The sequence below is a fragment of the Camelus bactrianus genome, chromosome 28 (assembly GCF_048773025.1).
Source record: "Camelus bactrianus isolate YW-2024 breed Bactrian camel chromosome 28, ASM4877302v1, whole genome shotgun sequence".
NCBI lineage: Eukaryota > Metazoa > Chordata > Mammalia > Artiodactyla > Camelidae > Camelus > Camelus bactrianus.
The window spans coordinates 22964392-22981846 of record NC_133566.1 but is presented as its reverse complement, the minus strand read 5'-3'; the positions used below and the strand labels follow the sequence as shown (position 1 = coordinate 22981846).

The window sequence follows — 17455 nt, the reverse complement described above, 5'->3', positions numbered from 1 at the left end:
ACAATAAAATACGTATATGTTAAGCCATTAGGCTTTGGGGTGTTTGTTACGCAGCCATAAATAAATAGAAAATTCCTTTTGGTATATTTATACAATAGCATGTTGAAGAGTCCCTCTGAAGGCATCGATACAGACAGATACAAACATTGAAAGGACTCTACCTGTAAGAAAGCTTTGTGCTGAGAAAGCAAAGGACAGGTAAACATTCCACCTTTTAGGTTATTTCGACTGAGGGGGGCCGGGGACTGTAGAATGGCAGCATGGCTTGTGGCAAGGGAGATAGCTCTGACTTTCACAAATGACTGGAAAAGAGAGTTAACTACCCACCAAGTACAGAAACACTGCAAGCTTAAGTCAGTTTGGGGTTAGAATCCTTTGTATCTCTCTCTCTCTTTATTTTAATGAAAATGTAGTTGCTGTGCAGTATTATGTTAGTTTCAGGTGTGCTGCGTAGCGCTGTGACATTTGCATCCATTATTAAATGATCGCCGTGGCAAGTCTAGCAAGCATCTGCTCACCATGCGACGTTGTGAGTGTCATCGACCACATTCCTCACGCTGTCTGTCGGCGGCCTCGCTGCGGCTTATTTATTTCATAACCGGCAGTTTGTATCTCTAAACCCACTTTGCCTGCTCTGCCCTCCTAATCCCCTCCCCTCGGGCAAAAACGCATTCGTTCCTTGTATCTATTGATGCTGAGTATTTTTTCATGAGTTGGTTGGCCCTCTGTATGTCTTCTTGGAAAAACATCTTTTCAGATCCTCTGTCCATTTGCTCCTCAGGTTGTTTTTGTTTTATGTTGAGTTACATGAGTTCTTTTTGTATTTTGGATATTAACCTCTTAACAGATATAGTGTTTGCAAATGTCTTGTCCCATTCAGTTGGATGCCTTCATTTAGTTTGTTGAGAGTGTTCCCTCCTCTTTAATTTTTTGGAATAGTTTGGAAAGGAGGCATGTTGACTCTTCTTTCAGCATTTGGTGGAATTCACCTCTGATGACATACGGTCCTGGACTTGTGTTTGTTGGGAGGTTTTTCTTTTTAATTACTGATTCAATTTTGACTAGCAACTGGTCGGTTTATATTTTCTATTTCTTCCTGATTCAGTCTTGGGAGAGTGTATATGCTCCTAGGAATTAATCTATTTGTCCCAGGTTGTCCATTTTGTTGGCATATAATTGTCCATACCAGTCTCATATGAGCCTTTATATTCATGCGGTGTCATTTGTAACGTCTCCTCTTTCATATCTGACTTTATTTATTCGGTCCCTCTCTCTTTTTTTTCTCGATGAATCTGGCTGAAAGCTTGTTGATCTTGTTTACCTTCTCAAAGATTTAGCTTTTAGTTTCATTGATGTTTTCTGTCATATTTTTTTTTTCTTTTTGCCTCTATTTCATTTATTTCTGCTCTGATATTTATGGTTTCTTTCCATGTGTTAACTTTGGGTTTTGTTTGTCCTTCTTTTTCAAGTTCCTTTAGGTGTCAATTTAGACTGTTTATTTGAGATTTTTCTTGTCTTCTGAGGTTGGCTTGCATCACTAAACTTCTCTCTTAAAACTGCCTTTGCTGCTTCCCAGGGATTTTAGATCACTTTGTTTCTGTTTTCATTTGTCTCTGGGTGTTTTTTTCTTTCCTCTTTGATTTCTTCAGTGACCCAACTAGTAGTTTAATTTAGTAGCATATGTTTTAGCCTCTACTTGTTTGTGTTTGCGTAGGTTTTTTTCTTTTACTTGATTTCTAGTCTTATAGCATCATGACCAGAAAAGATGTTTGATATCATTTCAATCTTCCTAAATTTATTGAGACTGGTTTTGTGACCTAGCATGTGATATATCCTGGAGTATGTTCCATGTACACATGAAAAAAAAATGTATATTCTACAGTTTTTTGATAAAATGTTTTTTATATACAGTTGACCCATGAATAACATGGGTTAGAACTGTGCAGGTTTCAGTAAACATATAGGAAAAATATTTGGAGATTTGCAGCAATTTGAAAACACAGACAAACTGAGTAACCAAGAAATAGCAAAAAATATTAATAACTGGTTAGGTATGTTATGAATGCATAAAAATATATAGGTACTAGTCTATCATTTAATACATTAAAATATACACAAATCTATTATAAGACGTTAAAATCATCAAAATATACACATTCAAACACTTATCATAATGACACCATTTACAGCAGAAAGAAATGCAAACAAACTTAAAAATGCAGTATTAAATCATACCCGCATAAAATAAACCGCAGCACATGCTGTGCTATTGTAAATTTTTAGCAGCCTCCTGCTGCTGTTGTGTGAGTATCCACTTAACGTGCATGTGACGCTGATCATCTGCACACGAGGAGTTCATCTCTCCTGTAAATCGCGGATCTCAGTAAAAAACGATCTTCTGCAATTCTCACATTACTTTTCGCCATGTTTAGCGCGATACCATAAATGTTGAATAACACCATGGGACCCATACAAAGTGTCACCAGTGATGCTGGAAGTGCTCTGAAGAAGCAGAGAAAATTCATGACGCCACAAGAGAAAGCTGAATTGCTATATACATACCGTAGATTGAGGTCTGCAACTCTGGTGCCTGCAGCTCTGGTTGCCTGCCACTGCAAGATAAATGAATGCAGCATGAAGACTGTCATGGAAAAAGGAAAGGAAATGTGTGAAGCCATCACTGCAGCTCTGCCCACAGGTGCAAAACCCGTGCAGAGAAGAATCAGCCAACTCCACTGTTCTGTTCAAACGCAGTCAGTTTTATGATGAGTTCTGCTCCTACCTATAAGCTGCTAACCCCCTCACCTGACTGCAACGAAACAAAGCAGAACAAACAAAACCTGTCTTTTTATACATTCCCGGGGGTTGTGATTTATTCAAAAAAGTGGTGTTTTCCTAGCTTGTCTGTGCTGATGAGGGACTCGACTGTACTCTGGGATAGCAAGAAGGAGCCGATGACGGAGCCCGGGGCGAGGTGAGGAGGCTGGGGCAGCTAGAGAGGCAGAGCTGTGAAGCCACTCAGGGCTGCTAGTCTTTTCTGGCTTTGGTCTGCCCCTTGCATTAACCCCATGTCTGTAACATAGTCTACTTTAACCCACTGTGGACGTCCAGAGTAAGTGTATTCTCTTTTCTTCCTATAAGATGTTCGGAATCGTATTCTCCCTAGATTTTCTCTCTCTAGGCAAAACATTCTTGGTTCCTTGAATTATTCTTTATGTACCTTAATATTTCAATTATCATTTTATTTTTTAAGCATGAAGTTCAGTACTAAATTGATCAGTATACAGCAGAGCAGTATTTCCATTTTCAATGTTTTTGGCCACAATACACTGTTTAATGCAATGTAAAATTACACTTTATATTGAATGAGCGACTCTTAACCAATAATAAATGAAAGTTACCATATGCCTTTATGCTCATTATATTTTCCTTCAATACATATGCAGGAACCTGAAAAAATATTTGGGTAAGTGAGTACTTTGTTCCGAGAAGTGTTTTTGGAGGCCAGTGTGTAGGGGGAAAGACCAAATTCAATCCTCGACACTCAGTTCTGAGGAAAAGATCTGACTGCTTCAAGCAGGATAGTTCTTTCTGCACCATGACTGTCAGGTGAGTCAAAGATACAAAACGAATAAATAAAAATAGAATTAGCATCCATGTGATCTTAAGTAGCCATGTCTAGTGGCAGCTAGATTTTTGCTTAATTAATGTAGAATTCACTTTGCAGAAAAAGAAATGGAGAAATGTATAGGTTGGCTTTAGTGACATGTGTTCTTTATAGACCCAAACATGTCAGCATCCAGACAAAATGAGGACTTCTTGCCTTAGTAAAGTGAGAAGTTGATTGTAAAATGAAATCTTATTTCTCTTGCCATGTTTAGATCTGTTAAGCAGAGGGAGGGAAGAAAAAGCAGACTTACTCTTTATACACACACACACACACACACACACGTATATGTATGTGTATATTTATGTGTGTATATATATGAATTTATTACTATATATATGATAAGAAATTCTGTTGCTGCCACTTTAACTCCTAAGCCAAATATGGAAGAAAAAATTTTAAATGAAACTGTAGGCTAACATGGATAGGAATGGATGACTGATCAGCAATTGTCTAAAAGGACCCAAAGGCTCTTTAACCAGCAGGACGGCGAAGAAGGACAGTTTCTTTGTGTACCTACATATGCATGTATGTTAATTGTTGGTGTCCACCAGGAATTGAAAACATTTGTTGAAATTCCACCATCATGAGTGAAAATCCTCTAACACTGGGAACTTACTTGCACAATTGTCTTCTCTACGAAATCTTGCTGCATCTACAGAGTATCGTTGCCTTTTAAAACCACCCCTGCAACATCACTATTGAAATGAGGAATAAAGACATTTTCCTTCCTCAAGAGCCTTCACTGAACTGTTTCTAGCTTCTAATAGAAACTGTAGGTCCCCATTAAAGGAACAATACATTCGTGGATTGACAACAGACAAATTAGCACAGGGAAAACTGATGGAATGGTTATAATGTATATATGGGAGAGTTTTAATTTTGGTCTTTTAACGAACATTGTAAAACTAAAAACTTCAAATGGATGTTAAGCCTTTCAACATAACCAAGTGTATCCAGTGAGGCCACCGTGTCCTAACACATTTTGTGAAATATACTCATAAAATATTAAGAGTCTTCTGGACAACCTCAATGGAATCCCACTACTTTTGAAGGGGCGAAAAGTCTTTGGAGCTTATTTGAGTAAATATAATGGTTATCAGCTTGAGTTGTGATGCTTGGGGTGTAGACCCTGAAGAAGTTTAATTCTGTGTGACTATTTAACTGATTTTAAAGGCAACTCAAAGAGAGACATTCAAAATATACTTGAACAATGGTGACATCATTTGAACGTGTCTTGCTTTCATGGACTAACAATTTATGTGGCTATATTCTGAACATCTTAAAAATTGCCATTATTTTCGAGCAGTTTCTAAGTATACTTCAGACTCATAATTGTCAAAGCCCAACCCATATATTTCTATTAAAAACCCTGTAGTGCCAGATGGCACAGACAGTTAGGAACAGGCAGTCCATTAAACATGCATTAAGGAAAATAATCTCTATGTTCAATGAATAAACCACTGCATTATCAGCCTTGATGCCAGGTTACGGATATCTGCTCCTGTGTGGTGCAATTATTTTCCCTTTCTGTTGCCTGTAACGTTATTTTGTCTCTCTTGTTCCATTAAGTAACACGTCTTAAGGTCTGTAACTTCTGTAGCTTTATAATTTCATTCATCCAGGTCAATGACTTTTTATAGAGCATGTGCTGTCAGTCACTGCTGTGGTTTCCAGACACATAGCAATGAGCTATACGTATATAAGGTCTTGCCCTTAAGGAGATTAAGTGTTAGCAGTAGGATTCAGTCAACAGGCAACTGAGCAAGGCAACCTCATACTATGAAAAGTGCATGAAAGAAATAAACATTATGCCCTTAAAGAGAATAACGGTGGATGCCAACCACTCAGTGCTCTGTGTGTGATGTTACACGAATGTTGAATTCCTACGCCCTGTCCTGGGGGTATATCATCCTGCTGGAAATTCGCTCTCAGCAATAGCATAAATGGGAGGTTGTGGGGTTTTTTGTAATCTGTCTTCAAGTCTTCGGATGTATTGCTAAAATCTCACTCATTTCCTTTAATACATTTTAATACCTTTTAATAACACTTACTAACTTCTGATTGATATTTTCTGAATGAATCTACTCCATCTGTGTACTTCCTGATCGTCACTCTATCTGAAGCCCTTTTTCTTTCTGTTCTCTATCAGATCGGTGATCTATGAAAGCCAGATAACCTCAGGTCCTTCAGCCTTCTGAGAACATGGTTTTCTTTAATACTTTTTTTTAAATGAGTCCAGTCCCCTAATAACCGACCCCGTGGAGAACCTGAGTCTCCTCCCAGACCTTCTCATTATCCCCAGGAGGTCTTAGGTGCCCTCGTTGTCATTTGCCTGCTCATCCTCTGCGTTCCAGAGTTCTCTCCATCTTCTGCCATCTTTCCATTCCCTTCTTTTCACCTTTCACCTTGTCTGCAAGGGTGGGTGGTCTGTTTTCCCCATAACAGAGTCCTTTTCTTATTCCTAAAGGAAGAGCTAACCCAGAGCTGATACTGGCACTGATTAGTAAGTCATTGCTGGATTGTTGAGAAGGAAACGAAGGGAAATTACAGAGCAGGGTAGCTGTCAATCCGACGTCATTGGCCTTAAGTGCTGTCAGCCTCACCCTGCCAATTTTTTTTTTAATACACTGCCTTTCCAGCTCTTCCTTCCTCAAAAATTATGAGAACTCCTTCATAGTTTTGCTTTTTCTTAGACTTAAATTCCTCTTAAGGCCGAGTGTTTCTGGTCTGTCCTCAAAACCCCAAGGATCATTTTCTATCAGGTCAAACTCTGCTTTGTTATGCAGAGCAGTTTAGTTTCCTTTGCTTTCCTTGATCAAAAACCTTCACAAATGTTTTCCTCAATAAGAGAGTAAACTGAGCTGATGTAAGTTCTGGAGCTTCCCTGGAATATGAAAATGTCACCAGTTAATTGTTTTTATCATTTCAAATAGTGATTTTTTTTTTCCTGCTACATACTTGAGAATGCTTCTCTGCTTTAGACACCTCTGTGGTCTTTTCTTCTAGTGCTTCCCCCAGGAGGTGAGAAAACAAGGGGCGAGCCAGAAAGTGAGCTGGGACCTCTGGCAGTCGCTGCGGCCACACCCCAGACACTCCCGTTTAGCAGGGCTCCAGCTGCGGTCACAGATCGCGCTCCAGCCACGGAACCTCTGTCCTGGGGCCACAGATTGGAAAGCACAGGTCGAAACAGTAGAGTCATTCCAAAAGGGTCTGAGACGAGAGAGCAACATGCAGACAAAGGGCCACGCCCTGGGCAAGTGGAGTCCAGAGGGACGACGGAGAGCACGCCCCAGCATGGCACGCAGCTGGTCCCCCCCCCCCCAGATGGCACAGCCGGGAGAGGAGTTGGGGAAAAAATACCCGCTAGACCTGTCCATAAGCAGGTTAGTGGGTAACTATCCCCCCACAGGGACCGTCTGCACGTACCTGCAGTGCTCAGCAGACAAAAACGCCACCCCTGAATGTGCTGGGGGCGGCCGTGCCCGAGCCTGCCCGTTAGTGGAGTGTGAGTGGGTGAGCGAGCCAGCCCTTCACGGGCCCCAGGGAGAGAGGGGGCCAGCGGCAGGGGCCAGATGCTCCCACTGAGCAGCTAGGGCCGGGGCTCACTTAGGTAAACTCCTGACCTTCCGTCCCGCCTGAGAGGTCTAATTGTTTCCAGCTGTTTTCACTCAGTTGCCTCCGAGGGTCCTTGCTCATGATTCCTAATCACAATAGACTCTCAAGGTTGAGCAATCATTCCTTTCCTCAGATTGGCCCTTTGAGACTTCGAGGGATGCTTCATTGTCTATACAGTCAAAGCAAAACATTTTAAGTGGCTATTAGGTTTGGGATGTTTTAAGCAAAAAGCAATGTAGGCATGTGGACGTTTTTAATCTATTAACTTGCTGAAGAGCCTGATTTTTCCAGGTTTTGGATCTGTGACTATTGTAAATAGACCTCAGTGCCCTCATCTATAAGATATGGACACAATCGTATCCAGCTCAGAAGGCTTTGGTGAAAATAAATAAGATAAAATGTTTAAACTGACAGCCAGCCCAGTGCTGACATGTAGTTCGTAGTCAATAAATATTAGCTTTCATCAGAATCGTCCTACTGTGTCGCTTTTACTGTTGTTCATTTAATTTAACTAGACACCCCTGGTCTTCCCCAGTGAAAAACTAGAAATAATCATTCATTCTGCAATGACACAAGGATTCCAAATTAAATAGAATAGTAAACTGTTCACTGTGGATGAAACCATCCTTGTAAAACTCAAGGATATTAGGAAGCCACAGGCATAGATTTTGGGCAGTGGGAAATACGCAGATTTAAATTAAACAAGAGATTTCAAGTAAAACATCAAGGCCAAATGTGATTTTATCCCAGAGGAAGACCTGAAAAATTAAATCATAATCCAATAATAAAGCTGGATCAGTAAAAAGAAAATTGAGTATCTGAAGTTCAACAAAACAGGCATTAAAATGGGCATCTTACAACCAGGCCTGCATGCCTTAAAATTACACCTAACGTCTATTTAGAAATCCAAGTCATTTTTATTCCAAAAAGTATTATTTAACCTCTTTAAGAATGCTATTACTTGCAGAAGGCTTTACACTATTTTTCTACATTTTTCTCAAACAGCAAGTACAAGAGGAAGAAAACGTGATTTTTCATCAAAGGAAATGTAAGGAGAGGGAGGTCAAGTGACACCCACGGGGTCACAGGGCTGGAGAAAGGCAAGATTTGAAGCCCCCAAGGCTGGGACATCATTCGCTCATGTCTTCATCCTATAAGTCATAGTCTCCGCCTCTGTGAGTGATGATGATTTAAACTACACACAAAGGGCTGCAATTCAGGGAGGTTGTCCAAGTGCTCTTGCTTCAAAGGCTCAGGGGATAAAGGGAAAATAATTTTTTCTGAAACTGAAATGCATCACACATCAGGGCTTCTTATCACTGTCCAATCATTTACAAGCTCTCATTTTTCAAGAGTTGGTAAATTTGCTGGAGAAATCCAGGACATTCTGTCAGAAGAGAAAATTTGTTATTATACCTGGAAGGGCTGGTCTTAAGAGAAGGCAAAAACTGGTAATGGTCTGAGCTTAAGACAGCACCTTCAAAAACCAAACGAAAACTGTGCAGCAATCAAAGCAACACCACCAGCTACAACTTCACCATTAGAGGCTCATTTATTTGGGTTTTAGATATTTGTGGCTGTATTGAGTGTCAACTATATGCCAAGTGTTTTTCTAGAACTTTTGAATATGCTACCGTCACATTTCCATTTTATATATGGAGAAAATGAGGCAAGGAGAGGTTACTTGGTTCGCCTAAGGCCACAAAAATCCCTACACTTATAAAAATGCCCATAAATGTACTATTCCTTCTTAACTAACTCAGTAATTATGCCCACACTACTTACCAAGATTCAAAGGATAGGCATGTTCCGGGAAAGAAAGGCTGTAAAGGAATTGACTCCATTATACTGTGTATGATACTTTACTGTAAATAAAGAACATTGCCAGCCATGTCAGTAAACAAAGGGTGCTGTGGCCATCAAGTCATCAGCTGCTGCAACCAACCCCCTGACAGTGAGTGGAGGGAACTCAGGACGCAGACCAGCAGGCAGCCCGGCCTCTGCCGCCACCCCCAGCGGTGCCCCTGCGGGAACTCAGGCTGTGAAAGAACAGGCAACTGGCCCCAGACGGCTGGGTGCACATCACAGGAAAGATTCCAGCGAGCCCAGACCTTTGCACCTTCCCACACACAGAAAAATGCTAAATTCCTTAATTTGAGCTATCTGGTTTTTTTAATTAGCAGTAATCTTTTGATGTTCCGACTACCGGGTCTTTGTTGCAAAAACTCCTGTGTATCCCGGCTTCTACCTCGTTGCTTTGCAGCAACCTGAGAGGCTGCACCCCGGGCTCGAGTCCTCAGAAAGCCCAGCGACCATAACATAACTCTCAGCCTTTAGGCTGCGCTCTTTATTCCAGTTGGCATTACACGTGTGTTCGATGCATTAAAATGGGAAACTTAAATTGCTATGCTCGTTATCCTATTTTTATCATTTGTGTGACTATTTCTGTGTTTCCACCTCTGTGGAAAGGAAGGCAAAGACGGCTCGAAGGTTGAGACTGTCCTTAGCATGAATGACCAGGGACACGAGTGCCCAGGCAGGACACTGGAATTATGAGGAGAGTGCTGTGCAGGTGGGAGCGCAGACTGAGCCTCTTTGAGGATGGACTTTGGGGAGTTCAAGTAAGTAGGTACATACTCTCTACTTTGTAGGCTGAAACTTGCACCCACCACTTTGACCTAACACATTACTGAGCCCGCATTGTGTGTCAGACACGGTTCTAGAAACTGCCGAATGATGCTGTCTTGTCTGATGTGCAGGGTAGCCTCAATTACTGTTATCACTCAGCTTAATCATTGAGGTAGGAAAAAAAAAACCAATTTAGTAACATATAACAATAAAGCTTTCTTTTTTATTCTGCTGTGGACCTGCTGCAGATCAGCTGTAGCTCTGCCCCGTGTTTTTTGTTGCTGTTCTGGAATCTAGACTGAGTGTTCTAGAATGGAGGCAGAGAGAATTGCTTCTGGCCAGAAAACCGCAGAGGAGACAGAGGCATGGGAAATACGCGTTGGTTCTTAAACTGCTGCTCATACAGGACATGTTACTTCTGCCTTCATTTCAGGGGGCAAATAAGTCAGGCAGTCTCTCCTAAGTCCTGTAGGGAGAAGCATGACCCTTCTGCAGGGAAGGCCAGAGAGGGGGAAATGGAGTCCATGGTCAACAGAAGGACAACCGGCAGCGCACTCAGTACTTGGCTCCCCCCCACCCCCCGCCACAAGCAAGACACGCCTCTCTCCCTAGGAGACAGCCTGGAAGTCCCACGCTGGCACCACTACCAGCTTAAAGCACAGGACGTCTCTGTGATGCACAAGTTTCTCACCACAGTTTCCTTTCGTGAATATTATCTTTCCTTACACACACAATACGCAATGATGGGACAAAGAGAGATTGACTGCAACAAAACCTCCCATGAGAAAAGGTGAAAATGTAAGGCTCGTAGAATTAACTGGTTCGTCGTGATGCCGACACAGCTCTAGGACGTTGTTGTGAGGGAACTTTAACGTGGAGATGTGAAATGTTCTTGAGTAGGTCTGCCTCCGAACTCAAGTTCGACTGTCCACCGCTCAAAAATCAAAAATCAGTACTCGAGAGGGGCAACATTGATAGAAAGGAAAGTTGCTTTTATTCAGAATGACAGCAATCTGGGGAGACGGCGGACTCAGTGTCCCCCAAAGACCGTCTTCGAAGATTCTGTTCAGTCATGAAAGCTTTGAAAGGCAAACAGGAAGTAATCTCAGTTATCCATTGAGACAGCAGGTCAGAGTCATCACCATCCTCCACTGCACGCAGGCTTGCCGACCTCTTGAGATCTGCTCTCCGGATTCTGTCTTGTTCACACAGTTTGTCCGTGATAATACAGAAGGGGAAGCCAGGGAAGAGACCTGGCCATCTGTTAACTGCTTATTCTTCATTCCTACTTCTTTGATCTACAGAAAGAACCAACAGGTTAGGCGAGGTGTTGTGTGATCAAAAGATTGGGAAGATGTGCTGAGACCAGAGACGAGTGGAGCATGGGGCTGCCTGGTTTCAGGTTGGTGACAAGACAAAAGTGACCTCCCACAGAGAGCTCTTTCCTGCCAAAAGCTGCTCACAGGTCCTGATTCCATATTTTAGCACTTTTATTTTTGTTAGCAGCCCCAACGTCTCTTATGCATTTCTCTCTTTGCACTATGGACTATTTTTTGCTCTGGTAATAGCTTCAAAGGTCTCCAGAGATGGCTTGTAACGCTGGGTACGGAACAGAATGCCAAGTGGAATGCTTGACGAATAGGACGGTGATCCACCACAGCTGAAATATAGTACAAATTGTTATCATGACCAAGCGAGGCTGAGAATGGCTGTGAACTACGCCCTTTAAGGTTAGACCAGAACCAGTGTTCCAGCCCTAATCTGCCCGGCCCCAAACTCTGGGTCTGTTCCACAACGTAATGTTTCACCTGCAGGGACAAATGGCAACAGTTACAAGGGGAGAAGTTCCTTGGCGCCCTCTGGAGTGAGCCGCCAGTTGGCTGTGGGCTCCTTCATGGTGCTTGTTGGAGTTAGTCTTCTAAATTTATGTCATTGTTCCTTTTTTATCCCCTCGTTCTTTGGTGATGTGTTGTTTGAATGCTTTGACCTCACCTTAGTGATATTTTCATGGTATTTCTGTGGGTTGTTTTTTTTTTTCACGTACCTGTTTTTGTGCCAGAGCATTAAAAAACAAGCATTGTATCCTCCCCAAGGGGAGGAGACTGGAAGCCATACTCAGTGAGAGTTCACAAAGGGTAAGTCTGGGAACATCTCAGAGGCAAAGGTCAGCTGCACCCCTCCGCCACAGGTTCCCATTTTGGTGCCAGCTTTGGATGTCTGCAGGTTTATTTTCACTTGGGAAGGCTGCGCGGCTGCCAGAAAGTCATCAAAGAGACACTTCTCTGTCATCGTTTTATCAGGGGCAGCTCTGATACTCACTCAGAGGTTTTCCTCACTTTCATCTAGGCCCCAGAGAGAGAGGCTCTCTTGGACCGATTTAATCTTCAGCAGAAAAATCATATGCCTGTTTAAGCGGGCCTCCAAGCCAACCTAATTGGTCTATGAGAAACAAATGGCAAAGTTGGATAAAGACAACCTGGATTGTTCCTTTTTGTCAGCAAGGCTGTTTTCAAAGAGTCATTGGAGTAAATGCTTCAGCTGCAGCTTCCACAGAGGCCGATGCCAGCATGTGACAGCCGGGAACTGGAGCCAGCTTTCCCGGGACTGTTCCAATGGCTGGGTTCCATCCCCCCGCTCACAGCTCAGCCTCCTGAGCACCAGCCTGATGTTTTCAAAGAGCTTTCTGCTTGCTTCTCACTTTGATAGAATTTCCAAATCTAGAAACTCTTTCTGATCATTGTTTCAGTTTCAGAAAAGCAATGTGTCCTTAGTAGATCTAACTTCTTTCCTTTATATTCAGGGGAACAGGAACAAGTCTGGAAGGAACTGTTCCTGAGTCTCCCATGGAAGGTTCACTCACAGAGTAAGATTTTGGCTCCAGCAGATAATACGCAGGGCCCCCTCGAAGCTCGCTCCTACTTTGCACCTAACAGAGAAGGCTAATTAGGGGCTGATGTTTGCTGCTTTGTTTATTCTGAAACTGCTTATAGACCTTCAGGCCTGTGATAAAAAGCTTCCTATGGTGCTGTTTGAGCCCAGTGAGCCAAACGTTGTACTTCTGTGGCTTGTTCCATTCCTCTGTACTGGAAAATCATTGCCAAAATGAGCTCACTCTACGCCTCAGAAGGAAAAAAAAAAACACTTGCCCCAAGAAGAGAACAAAAATTGATGCCAGAAGAAAAAAAAAATCGATGCCAGAACATAGAAAACTTGCAACCAGAAACTTGTACTATTATTGGGGAAACAAGAAAACCATTAAAAAGCAAACAAAACTTTGAGAGCCAACAGAAGGTAGGTGTTTTAACCCGGTGAGCCTGACTTTCCCTAGTAACAACAAATACTGCAGGGACCTGGGGCCGGAAGTAGCACCCAGCAAGTCTGTTTGAGGGGACGCGCAGCCGTGAAGAAGGCGGAGGGTTGCCTCGGGCCTCGGCTTTTGCCCGGGCAGCGCAGATCACTCTCTCTCGTCTCTTCTGAGTCAGCTGAGAACACACTCCGCTTACCTGTTCTTGTGCCAGAGCGTTGACAGGAAAGCTCTGACTCCTCCCCAAGGGGAGGAGCTCGGAGGCACTGATCAGTGAGAGTTCACAAAGGTGAGGCTGGGGACGTTTCAGAGGCAAAGATGAACTGCCCCGCCCCCCCCCAGCAGTAGGTCCCCATTTTAATGCACAGCCCTTGCTTCATGTGCTTGAGAAGAACATTTCCTAGGTACTAAGTTCACTACAGGTTCAGTAAGGCTGGGGGAGAGGACAGAGGTATTCCAGGTCTAGGTCGGAGGTGCCCTGTCACGCGCATCACAGCATCACAGGTTCCCGAGCACACCCAAAAGTTCCTGGTTCACTCGGTCTGTGGTGGCGTCTGGAGTCCACGCTTTTAAGAAGCACCACACGTGATTCTGAAGTGGCCCAGCCTCCAGTCGGATTCACGCTGGTCATGGATGTTAAAGGTGACGCTGCCTTCCACCTGCCTTGAAACCAAGAAAGCAGACTTGGAGGAGAGTTTAAGGAGCCAGAGCAGATTATCAAACAGGAGGGAGGCAGATGGTGTGACTCAAAGTTCGAAACAAGTGGTTGGAAATCTGGACCAGAAGCAAGACGACTGGTGGAGGAGCTGAGCAGATTTTCCTGGCAGAGAACCTTAAGTTGGCTGGTGGTGCCTGTGTCTTGAAGGTTAAATGTGTTGGGGGGGGGGGTTGACTGTATTTAAAACAACCTGGGGGGTTCAAAACATGGCCACCTAGAGATTCCAAAAACACTGCGTCCTAACAGCAGAGGTTCTGGTTTAATCAGCCTGGAGTGTGTCCTGGGGAGGGGTGTTACTGGAGAGTAGGTTCTCATCTTGTCACAGAAAGGATCCATAGACAAGACCCAAAGGTCAAGAAAATAAAGTGGGGATTTATTAAATAATAGTAAGCTCTTAAGGGGTGAGCGGGCAGACTCATGTGTGTAGCTGCAATGAGTTTCTGTGCCAGGCTGATTACATGGGCTGCAAATGTGAGCGAGTGGGATATTCACTGGGGAGGGAGTGGTTTGATGCTGTATTTCATGATTTTTATCCCAGGTCCACCTTCCTGAGGGAAGAGGGATTTGGGGTCCTTAGTTAGACTTTTTTTAAGGCCAAACAATTTTTATTTTCAAAAATGACTTTATTTATGACACATTTAAAAATAAAAATAAAAACCTCCCACCCCCTGCAAATGAGCTAAAAAATAAACAACATCCACCTCTCACATCCTTGTTCCCATTTCCTCACATTCCCTCCAAATAAAAGGATAAGAAAAGACAAAGGAAAACAAAACAAAAAACTGAAAAATGAAAAATGCCCCCAAACCACCCGTCAAAAACAAGGTAGTGCATTTCCCCAGGGGGGAGGGGAGGTGAACCCACAGCCACGGGGAGGAGAACAGAGATCAGCCAGCGACAGAAACTGCAAAGAAAGACACTCGGAACAGAGCGAGAAACACAAAAGGAAGCCAAATAGATCACCGGGCAACCCGGAGGTTCCAGGAGCCAGGAAGGAGGGGCGGGGTGGCTGGTAGGCCTGGCAGGACGGGAGCCGGCAGGAGGGGACTGTGAAAGTTAGGGAGAAGCTGCAGAACGGCTTGGTGTCCTTGCACAGCCCTCGGTTAGGGGCAAGAAACCCTCCCACCTGCCCTTGAGCAGCACCCCGAGAGGGGAGGAGGAAACGGGAGCAGCTTGAGCAGCTGAGGCACACTCGCGGCGAGTCCCCAGGGTGAGGGAGCAGCCCCTGCCCACTCTCCGGGCCCCCCCGGGCCCCCAAGCAGGTCGCTCCTCACCCGTTAGTCATGGGATTCTCCCCCCTTCCACAGCGTATCTTTTTTTTTTTAGTTTTTTCCCATCAAGGGTATCTTCTGTTTTCATTTTCTTTTAGTTCTTATTTTACCCCTTCTTTCCTCTTTTTTTTTTTCCCTCTCTCTCCTCTACTTTTTTCTTAGTAAGGGGAATACCTTGTTGGTCTAGCCCGGCCCCTGAAGACCCGGCCCTAGGGCCTGCTGTCTAAACCAGTGTAGACCTGAGAGCAGGAACTGTTGAAGCTGGCGGTCTGGGCACAGTGTCAGGCCTGTGGGAAGCCCCAGCCTGTGGTGCTGGTGCCTGCCTGGTCTGTCGGGTCGTGTTGGGATCACCTTGATTTGTCTTCCTCTATATAGGGGCTCATCTAAGGACCAAGAAGTCCTCACCGGCTCTTTGTCTGAGAACTCGATACATGCCAACCCTTCGGGATGGCCACTAAATTTGTCACAGAGTGTCTAGTGACCTGGCTGACTGAACTCCAGCCAGGAAAGCATGCTTCCAGCTCTTCTGCTGTTGCACCATAGTCCACTTCGCCGACACAAAGGGGCCAGGCGTCAGCCTCCGTGTCCTCCTCAATGGATGTGATCCTGGACCAGCGTTGCTGGGGGCGGACTCACGTTCATCTCTAGCTCCTGTAGCTTCCCAGCTTCTTCCTCCATCTCCCTGACTCAAGCTTTGATCGCTGCTAGCTCTGGTCCTCAGTGGTGCCATCTCCCGGGTCACCCTCAACCAGTCCTGGCTTCTCCTCTTCCTCCTGGCTGCCAGGGGCCCCTGAGCCAGGCTCTGGTCCCATGAGATGGTGGGGGGAGGGGGCTGCGGGCTGGGAAACTTCCCCGTCAGGCGCCAGCCTCATCTTCTCAGGCTCCAGGTCCTCAGACTCCAAGCTGTTCTCGTAGTTCCCTCCCCCCAACCCCACCTGGGGCCCCCTACTCCCTATTTAGCTTTGATCGGAAGTGTCATGGCATTGGTGCATGATGGGCACTTCTCATCTGCAAGGCTCATTTCACTGTAATTAGGGCAGAATGAGCAAACGGTTACAGTTGGGCACCAGAGAGTCTCGCCCTTCCCCACATTTCTTTATGAGTCTCCAGGTTGCTTGTCCACCCAAAATTTCTCTCAGTCTGGTGGTTTCTGCTTTTCTTTATCTGCCCAAGGACCCCTGTGACCCAAGATGCATGGCTTCCTGCCATCTGGCCCGCTTCCCCCTTCTCCGCTCATGTCTGCTTGCTCTAACAGGAGGACTTCCCAGATCAGATAATTCTAAAGTGTATCCACCTTTGGTTTAGAGGGTCAGCAGGAGTAAGGGCACCTGGATCAAATAATCTTGCCAGCACTTCTGAAATGTTAAAGCACACGCAGTTCCGTCGGGGTATTGTCAGAATGCAGGTTCTGTTTCAGCCGGCCCGAGAGTCTTCACTCCTCTCAGCTCCCGGGCAGCGTTACTGCCGCTGGCCTGGGCTCCACACTCTGAGCAGCAAGCATCGGGAAGGCCAGAGGCTCTCACTCTGCTCCAGGGCTGGGAACCTGTTAGAAATGTAATTCTCAGCTTTCACCCTCCATCCACGGCGTCCGAAGCCTGGAGGGCGGCGCTGTGTTTGAACAAGTCCGGCAGCTGGTTCTGCTCCACGCTCAAGGTCAAGAACCCGCGCTCTGTTCCAAAACAGAACCGTCTGTCGCTGTTGAACCTGGCCGAGCTGGGTCACGCACACTGCGTTCTCTAAATGTGACTGGGCCTTCCCCAGTGGGGCACCTCGGATTTACAAGCAGAAGGTTTTTGTTTCTCTTTCTCCATCCTGATGACTAAAGGGCATTATCCTCATGTGACCCACACATGGTAACGACTCCAGCACGCTGCTCTCTATTCAAGCACCCGGTCGCACAGGCTCTAAGAAATGAGGGGTTGAACATGACCTCCAGGATCTGTTCTGCTTCTGACAGTCGGTGACCCTGCCCTTCTCCAAGCAGAGAGGCTGTGACGGTTTCCATGCCTGTGTCCCTGGACTCCACTCAGCCAACCAGTGCTGTACTGTTTCTATTATTATACTTCTTTTTAAAGAAAGAAGGAAAGGAGCAAAGCCGTCAGCGAGTCTCCAACGTGGGCAGCAGCCATGAGGCTCCTGTGAAGCCGGTAACTGCTGACAGTGGGGCCCCGCTCACGGTACACGCAGACACAGAGGCAGGAGTCTCTGCAAAGCCCTGCCTCCCTGCCGGGCCCTGGCTGGGAGGAAGC

The 17455-nt window shown here is 45.0% G+C and overlaps 1 pseudogene; it reads right to left on the bottom strand.

Annotated features, from left to right (window-relative positions):
* Positions 1-15364: 15364 nt before the first annotated feature.
* LOC105079288 (polyadenylate-binding protein 2 pseudogene) lies at positions 15365-16210 on the bottom strand (annotated as a pseudogene).
* Positions 16211-17455: the final 1245 nt, after the last annotated feature.